This window comes from Barbatula barbatula, assembly GCF_947034865.1.
Source record: "Barbatula barbatula genome assembly, chromosome: 12".
NCBI classification, from domain to species: domain Eukaryota; kingdom Metazoa; phylum Chordata; class Actinopteri; order Cypriniformes; family Nemacheilidae; genus Barbatula; species Barbatula barbatula.
Window position 1 is genome coordinate 6,668,196 of NC_136775.1, and position 9,171 is coordinate 6,677,366.

Here is a 9,171-nt window from a genome sequence, read left to right on the forward strand (position 1 = left end):
AATAAGTTTCAGTTTCTAAACTCCCACAAGGTTTCGTTTTGCTCATTGTACATAATACATTGTAATATCTCTTCGTACAAGATGTTAATAAAAAGTGCTGTTTGTTGAGTTTAAAAATTTTTGTGCAACATTTTGGTCAAATGTTATCTTGCAATTGACATTATATAACAGTGGTCTAATTATTCCTGTAAAACACACAGATGTACACAGTTACCAAAATTTCTGGTAAATGAATAATAAAAGGATGACTAGAGTGTGTCACCAGATATGTTAGTAAAATGAGAACAGTCTTTTTTTATCACGCTCCCCAGCTTTGAGACATATTTTTTGGGAGCAATCCCAGTCTCCCTCGACTCGAGATTTAACTGCTAGTCAACTCCCCGGCCCAGTCATGGATGTAGTGTGGGAGTCTGACAACAACAGTCATGTGTGGAACAGATCCAAGATTCATATTGAACTAAAGATAAATATACTGTACAAGGATGTTACCAATAACTGGAGCATGGAGGGAGCATGATGTTTAGAGGAGTGTCACTGCATACATGCATGCAAGAATCACATCATGTATCACCTAATAAGGTCTGTTATTGGATAGGTAATCAGATCTTAATCAGATAGTTTTGTCCTAAGTTCAGAGCAATTTATGATGTGATAGCACTGTTTATACAGTTGAAGTATCATCCAACCAATTATTATTATGCTGTAGTTGTCTCTACATACTGTACTTCACTTTAAGTTTTTGTTTATTTATAAAATAAGAAATCAACCAGTGTTTCAAACACATAAAAAAACTGAATGGAAATGGGTGCATGTTATTATAATTAAGGTCATTCCTACAGTACATTAATGTGAACTTTGGCTTGTTTGCATGCTGCTTAAAGCAAAACATTATGAATATTTATAGAGCATTTATCTTTTGGCATAACCTTGTTAGTTCCTTGTGTTACTATAAAAACTCTATTTAAAAGTCTATTAAAAACATAAAAAGTTGATAATCTTCTATGCTGATTTAATTCCTTCCCACATTGAAAATCCCAAACAGATGGGATCACTCGAAATTCAAGAGAAATTCAATGGAATCTTAAATCCTTCAGAGAGTCTCTGAAATAGAAGGGTGTCTGTTTGACTGTTGGCAGCTATTGCTTAAAATAAAACAAACAGTTTCTGCTAATCTCTTACAGACATTTTTCTCTGTCTCCATGAAATGACGATGGGGTACAGTTTTATATGGGATACATGTTTTGTTGTACTGTATTTAAAGCTTTCAGCCTATATGCCTGACAAAACCTATGCTGTTATAATTGTTTACTAATAAAAGAAAACAAAGACTTACTGGACAGTCTAAAGGTTATATTAGATGTGTGTAAAATCTGCTTCTCAAAACAAAACTTGAAGATTATCCAAGATGCCTTTTATTTTGGTTAATGCCTCTATGAGAAGTCCTTACAAATGCTTCCTTTAAATGACACCTATTTTTTATTGATATCTTGGCTTTAACTTAAAAATAACATGAAATAACATTATTACATTTAGCTAAGTTCCCTGTGTCCATTTTAATTGTTTACCCCATGTACTGCATATGAAACATCCATGTTTATTAAAGATGTCTGTTTGTTGTTCCAGTAACAACATAGGTTGTTGAACCATGGTTGGTGTAAACCACAGAGCATAAGGGTTCTGACTATAATCAGATGATTTCTTTATGTAAAAAAAGTACATTTTAAGTTCTGGGGTCATTGTTGGATAGCTATTTTTAAAGAAATATGTTTCTGTTTCCACTGAGGTTACTAAAGGTTGTCATCGATATTTGAACATCTGTGGTAGTTAATTGTGCAAATATCGTCACTCTCCTTTCCTCTACTTCCCTTCACTTAAATGTTTGAAACAGCTTTGGCATATTTGGCAGTTATGCATCAGCCACATGTGAGATGTATAGTCGGTACTGAAGATTTGTTTATGTCAAGTTAATTGGGTAATGTAGAGAACATGTTTTTTTATAAAGATTCTATGTAGACAAATAAAGAGCAAGGTTGTGTGTGGTAATGCTTTCTGTTGTCTTGTTTTTCAGGATTGAAGGAAATCTGATTTTACTGCCCTTTTAAAATAAGCTTCACGTAATGTATTGTAATGTTTTTATCCCTCAAAGAGCAATAGTGTATTAACTGGCCATTTCTGTGCCTATATATTTAAGTTAAGTTGTATGTGGTTTACATAAAGACACTACGTAAAATGAGTTACATAGGTTGAAAACTGAACTGCAGAGGATTTATAGCTCTGGCTTAGAAAACAAATCTAATGCATAATTGAATTTCAAATGCTGATTGTTATGCTGTAAATCAATTTTCGCTTTATCAATAAATGCCACATGTAGTCTCCGTCACAGTAGATATATCAGATTTATTATCGTGCTGTAGCCTCCCGATGCTATCATATTCAGATCACTTGTTTTACTACCAGAGATTTTAGAGACAAGTGTGTTTAAGTGTCTGCCATTATCATTTTATCTTCTCTGTAAGCGATAAGTCTGGCAGGGTGGTCACATGAGGTTGTGAAGAACATATAGGGTTAGAACTAATTCAATCTCGTAAGACATACAGCCATTTTTATTTAAATGCACTGAACAAGAATCAAGACAATAACCGTTTTCTCCTTCAAGCACTGCTGGATACATTTCCAGGAAGTTCTCTGGAAGTGTGGTGCCAAGACACACTTGGCTGCTGGATGACTCTACTGCTGCACATTTAAAAAGCCCTAATGTTAAGGAAATAAATGGTGCAACATAGCAACAGAGTCTACTGTGCACTTTAATTTCAAAAGACATAGACAAAGCAAAATTAAATAGATTAAACATAACAGGTACCTATAAGATCTATATATACCCCCAGGGGTGCTTTTAACGTGTATCAATAAAGCAGTAGCACTCAAATCCTTGTCGAGTTTAGCCCCAATGCTGGCTGCGTAGATTACTTGTCGTATGACATTAAAGAACCTCAAGCTTGTTCAGGTGTGTTTTATCAGAGCTGGGGCTGAACTGGACAGGAAAATGGATCTTGCAAGCCAGATTTGACTATCGCTGCAATAAAGGAACGGATGGCATCCTTGACCTGCACTATCCTGATTTCTAACGTTACGACTAACTCATTAACTTTCCCTCGTCCTACTCCGGAGACTTTTTAAAAAGGCTACAAAAGCCTGGAGAGGTACAAATTGAAGCAGTATAAATATTCAACTTTGGAGTCTGCTGGTTAAAACATGCTTTGTCTTCATAGAGAAGGCGAAGCTGACGCCAAGCCCTATGTTGGACGTTACACAATGTCAATCTAAACAGTCTGGTTAAAAATTTATGTTCGACCACTGTCGATATCAATGCTACAGTCGCTCTAGCACTCTCCTGAATGCCTGCCAAAATGGCAAAGTTATGTTGTGTGACGTCAACCTCACTGTTCCTGAGATACTGAGGACCTCTTAGATGCTCTTCCTGTAACTGTTGCGATGTGGATGGTCATAGAGAACTATATAATGCCTTTATTAAAGGGATAGTGTCACGGAATGGTGTGTATGAAGCACACAGCAGGGAGTATATTCCAAAAGAAGAGCTTTAATAACAAATCCAAACAGAAAGAGAATCCAACTAGAGCAAAAACAACCAAACTTAACATAACTTAAAACCGGACCATGAACTTAAAGGAACAGACAGGCTTGAATACACAGGGGATCAATCAGGTAAACAGAATATAACTGTGACATTACCCCCCCAACCTCGTCCTCCCACCCATACAGTACCAACTAGGGACCTGCAGGGACTTGGCAGATAGTTCACTCAAAAATAAAAAATTCACTCTCATGCTTTAAAACTTGTATATAACAATTTTTTTCTGTGGAACACAAATACAAATATTTTGAGAATTTTTTCGGTTCCCATACTATGGAAGTCAATGGGAGCCAGAGATTGATGTGATCAGCTGTAATTATGCTACGCAAGTCCTAGTCCAGGCTCTTGTTCTGTCCAGACTGGACTTTTGCAATGCACTACTGGCTGGACTTCCAGCTTGCACAACCAAAAATCTACAGATGATCCAGAATGCAGCAGCAAGAGTGGTCTTCAATGAACCAGAGAGAGCACACATTACTCCGCTCTTCATTAAGGTACTTTGGCTCCCTATTGTGGCTCGCATTAAATTCAAGACTCTGCTCCTGGCCTACAAGACCAGCACTGGTTCAGCACCCCCTTTTTCACTCGCACTTGCCAAAAGAACAATTGGATGAATCACTGAAGCCAGAAGCATGCTGTGATTCTGTGGAAGTTTTGGTTGAAAAATCTGACCCACACTACCATATGTTTTGTTCATCTCCTTATAATAGGAAATACCTAGGCTTATAGATCTTAGGCAACGAAGACCAAACCATGTCCTGCTCAAAAAGTATGTTTTTACTCTTTAATTCAAATAAAAAAAGAATGAAGCACAACGTGTTTTTGTAAACAAATGTATATTTTAAAGCATACAATAGGCATCAATATTTCAAGAGAGTTCAAAACATACTCAACACAAAAAAAAAACTGAAACATGACCTTAATGTGAGAGTGTGTAAAAAATTACAGAATTTTTATTTTGGGGTGGACAATCTTTATATGTCAATGAAATAGATGGGGGACCACCATACAAATTGAGGTAAGTCCTTTATGAGTGGGATCTTATTTTTTTTTAAGTACATGTCACTCCACCAATCCATCCAAAATGATTTCAACATCATTAACATTAAAATTGAGTTTGGAATTGTGATAACTAAAAGAGGAAAACAAGGATAAGTACATCAAGATTTGTAGACCATGTGATCTTAGTAAGATTACCTTCATATGTTAGGACTCTGTCCTTCCTGTCTCGAGCTTTCTAGCTCCCTGGGCAGAGTCATGACATTGCCACGTCTTTCGGGCTTCTGTTGTGTTATGTGTGGAGACAGGTGGCTTTATTTTGTTACTTAATGCCACGTGTCTTCCTGTTATGTCTCAGCCCCACCCTCCTATCTCCTGTAGTTTCATTCCCATCGTCTGTTTTGTAATTCACCTCGTTAGGGTTTCATTCCCATCAGCTGTCACCACTCTCCCCATGTAATCACTCCTCGTTAGTGTCTCCCTTTATATGGTCTCAGTTTCTCTCTGTTCAGTGTTGGTGCATTGTCTTTGTCTTTGTCTTATGGCTATTGTCTCACGGTAGTATCACAGTTTCTTGTCGTGTTGGACTACCCTGTTTCCTGTTTCGGTTTTGTGAAGTGTTTTGTTTCTAGTGTTTGTTTTCTAGTGTGTTTTTGTTCTTGTTTTTCCCCATTGCGGGTGTTTGATTTAATAAACATTTATATTTAACCCCTCGTCTGCCTGCATCTGGGTTCTGTCAAAACCATTTCGTGACAGAATGCACCAACCCATAAGAACCCAGCAGGTGGCGATTTTCCCTGCAAGGCCTCGCCAGCCTGGTCCCCTCTCCAGCATTCGCCAGGGGAACTTGGACCGGGACGAGTACCTGGACAGGTTCCTGGAAGCCGCAGTGGAGGAGCTCTTCGGGGAGGAAGAGGTGACGGCGGCGTTCAACAGCGGACTGAGGGTCCCCCTATCGCCTGCGGAGATGATGAGGCTGAGACCGCTTGGCTTCGAGGGTGTGCTCCAGTTCGCCATGAGCCGACCGGAGCCCAGTGTCTCCGTCTGTCCGAGGTTGTCTTCTCCGTTGGGCCCCATCCCCGAGGATCACACCCTGGAGCTTGGGGTGGTGACCACCACCGCACCATCAGCCTCGGACCCTGCAACCTCTTCACCACCTACCAGTCTTCAGGGCAAGCGTGGAAGGAGAGAGTCCTGGGGGTCCTCTTCGGAGGCCTCCAACGCGGAGCCAGCCCCGTCCTTCACCTCATTCCTCCAGCCGACTACCAGGAGATTGGCTCGGCAGAAGAGGAAGAGGCAACGGAGGGGGGCACATAACCCAGCCCAGCCGGCGCTCCTGCCGGTTCTCCAGCCGGGTTCACAGCCAGCGATCCAGCAGGCGTCCAGACCTGCCTCTCCGCAGGCGTCAGGACCTGCCTCTCCGCAGGCGTCAGGACCTGCATCTCAGCAGGCGTCAGGACCTGCATCTCAGCAGGCGTCAGGACCTGCATCTCAGCAGGCGTCAGGACCTGCATCTCAGCAGGCGTCAGGACCTGCATCTCAGCAGGCGTCAGGACCTGCATCTCAGCAGGCGTCAGGACCTGCATCTCAGCAGGCGTCAGGAACTGCATCTCAGCAGGCGTCAGGACCTGCATCTCAGCAGGCGTCAGGACCTGCATCTCAGCAGGCGTCAGGACCTGCATCTCAGCAGGCGTCAGGACCTGCCTTTCCGCAGGCATCAGGACCTGCCTTTCCGCAGGCATCAGGACCTGCCTTTCCGCAGGCATCAGGACCTGCCTTTCCGCAGGCTTCAGGACCTGCCCATCAGCAGGCGTCCAGACCTGCCCATCAGCAGGCGTCCAGACCTGCCCATCCGCAGGCGTCCAGGCCTGTCCTTCCGCAGGCGGACTTCCAGCCGGTGCCTCAGCTGGACTTCCAGCCGGTGCCTCAGCCAGTTCCCCGGCCGGCATCACCTCAAACTTTTTTCCCCCTTGGACACACACCTCTCCCTAGCCTTTTCAAGTCCCCGCCGGTCTCGTCCGGTTGTTTCAAGTCCCCGCCGGTCTCGTCCGGTTGTTTCAAGTCCCCGCCGGTCTCGTCCGGTTGTTTCAAGTCCCCGCCGGTCTCGTCCGGTTGTTTCAAGTCCCCGCCGGTCTCGTCCGGTTGTTTCAAGTCCCCGCCGGTCTCGTCCGGTTGTTTCAAGTCCCCGCCGGTCTCGTCCGGTTGTTTCAAGTCCCCGCCGGTCTCGTCCGGTTGTTTCAAGTCCCCGCCGGTCTCGTCCGGTTGTTTCAAGTCCCCGCCGGTCTCGTCCGGTTGTTTCAAGTCTCCTCAACCTGTCCCACCCTTTTCTGGTGTCCCCAAGGTTTGGCCTCCCATTCCCCCACCCCCCCTCCCATGTTTGTTGTTTTTGTTGACCCACCCGAACCCCTTCATAGCCTCCCTTATGTTCCCCTTAGTTTGTTCTGTGTTGTGCTTGTGGTGTTTGTCTTTGTGCTTTGGTGTTTTGGCCCGCTGAAGTTTCTCCCTTGAGACGCCATGGGGCGTTTCTGGGGGCGGGGGTAATGTTAGGACTCTGTCCTTCCTGTCTCGAGCTTTCTAGCTCCCTGGGCAGAGTCATGACATTGCCACGTCTTTCGGGCTTCTGTTGTGTTATGTGTGGAGACAGGTGGCTTTATTTTGTTACTTAATGCCACGTGTCTTCCTGTTATGTCTCAGCCCCACCCTCCTATCTCCTGTAGTTTCATTCCCATCGTCTGTTTTGTAATTCACCTCGTTAGGGTTTCATTCCCATCAGCTGTCACCACTCTCCCCATGTAATCACTCCTCGTTAGTGTCTCCCTTTATATGGTCTCAGTTTCTCTCTGTTCAGTGTTGGTGCATTGTCTTTGTCTTTGTCTTATGGCTATTGTCTCACGGTAGTATCACAGTTTCTTGTCGTGTTGGACTACCCTGTTTCCTGTTTCGGTTTTGTGAAGTGTTTTGTTTCTAGTGTTTGTTTTCTAGTGTGTTTTTGTTCTTGTTTTTCCCCATTGCGGGTGTTTGATTTAATAAACATTTATATTTAACCCCTCGTCTGCCTGCATCTGGGTTCTGTCAAAACCATTTCGTGACATCATACAGTGAAATTTGATGTTAAGGAGATCTGCACATTCATCTAAACATAACTCATAAGAAAAGTTGGTTTGCTACAGAGTCAATGATTTATTTATTACGTTGTTACAATATAAAGAGGGAAACATTCGTTGGATTATTAAGTCTGGTTTTGATTTTATCGCTTAAGGAATCGCATTTAGTCAGATCAGTACCCACTAACTATAACAGGCTATGCGCTTTATACCATTATGTTACACAAGGAAAAAAGGGGAGTAAATTCGATTAGTGTTATCAAAAATAAGTTTCAGTTTCTAAACTCCCACAAGGTTTCATTTTGCTCATTGTACATAATACATTGTAATATCTCTTCGTACTAGATGTTAATAAAAAGTGCTGTTTGTTGAGTTTAAAAATTTTTGTGCAACATTTTGGTCAAATGTTATCTTGCAATTGACATTATATAACAGTGGTCTAATTATTCCTGTAAAACACACAGATGTACACAGTTACCAAAATGTCTGGTAAATGAATAATAAAAGGATGACTAGAGTGTGTCACCAGATATGTTAGTAAAATGAGAACAGTCTTTTTTTATCACGCTCCCCAGCTTTGAGACATATTTTTTGGGAGCAATCCCAGTCTCCCTCACCTCGAGATTTAACTGCTAGTCAACTCCCCGGCCCAGTCATGGATGTAGTGTGGGAGTCTGACAACAACAGTCATGTGTGGAACAGATCCAAGATTCATATTGAACTAAAGATAAATATACTGTACAAGGATGTTACCAATAACTGGAGCATGGAGGGAGCATGATGTTTAGAGGAGTGTCACTGCATACATGCACGCAAGAATCACATCATGTATCACCTAATAAGGTCTTTTATTGGATAGGTAATCAGATCTTAATCAGATAGTTCTGTCCTAAGGTCAGAGCAATTTATGATGTGATAGCACTGTTTATACAGTTGAAGTATCATCCAACCAATTATTAGTATGCTGTAGTTGTCTCTACATACCGTACTTCACTTCAAGTTTTTGTTTATTTATAAAATAAGAAATCAACCAGTGTTTCAAACACATAAAAAACTGAATGGAAATGGGTGCATTATAATTTATAAGTTATTATAATTAAGGTCATTCCTACATTACTACAGTACATTAATGTGAACTTTGGCTTGTTTGCATGCTACTTAAAGCAAAACATTATGAATATTTATAGAGCATTTATCTTTTGGCATAACCTTGTTAGTTCCTTGTGTTACTATAAAAACTCTATTTAAAAGTCTATTAAAAACATTATATAAATTGATAATCTTCTATGCTGATTTAATCCCTTCCCACATTGAAAATCCCAAACAGATGGGATCACTCGAAATTCAAGAGAAATTCAATGAAATCATAAATTCTTCAGAGAGTCTCTGAAATAGGAGGGTGTCTGTTTGACTGTT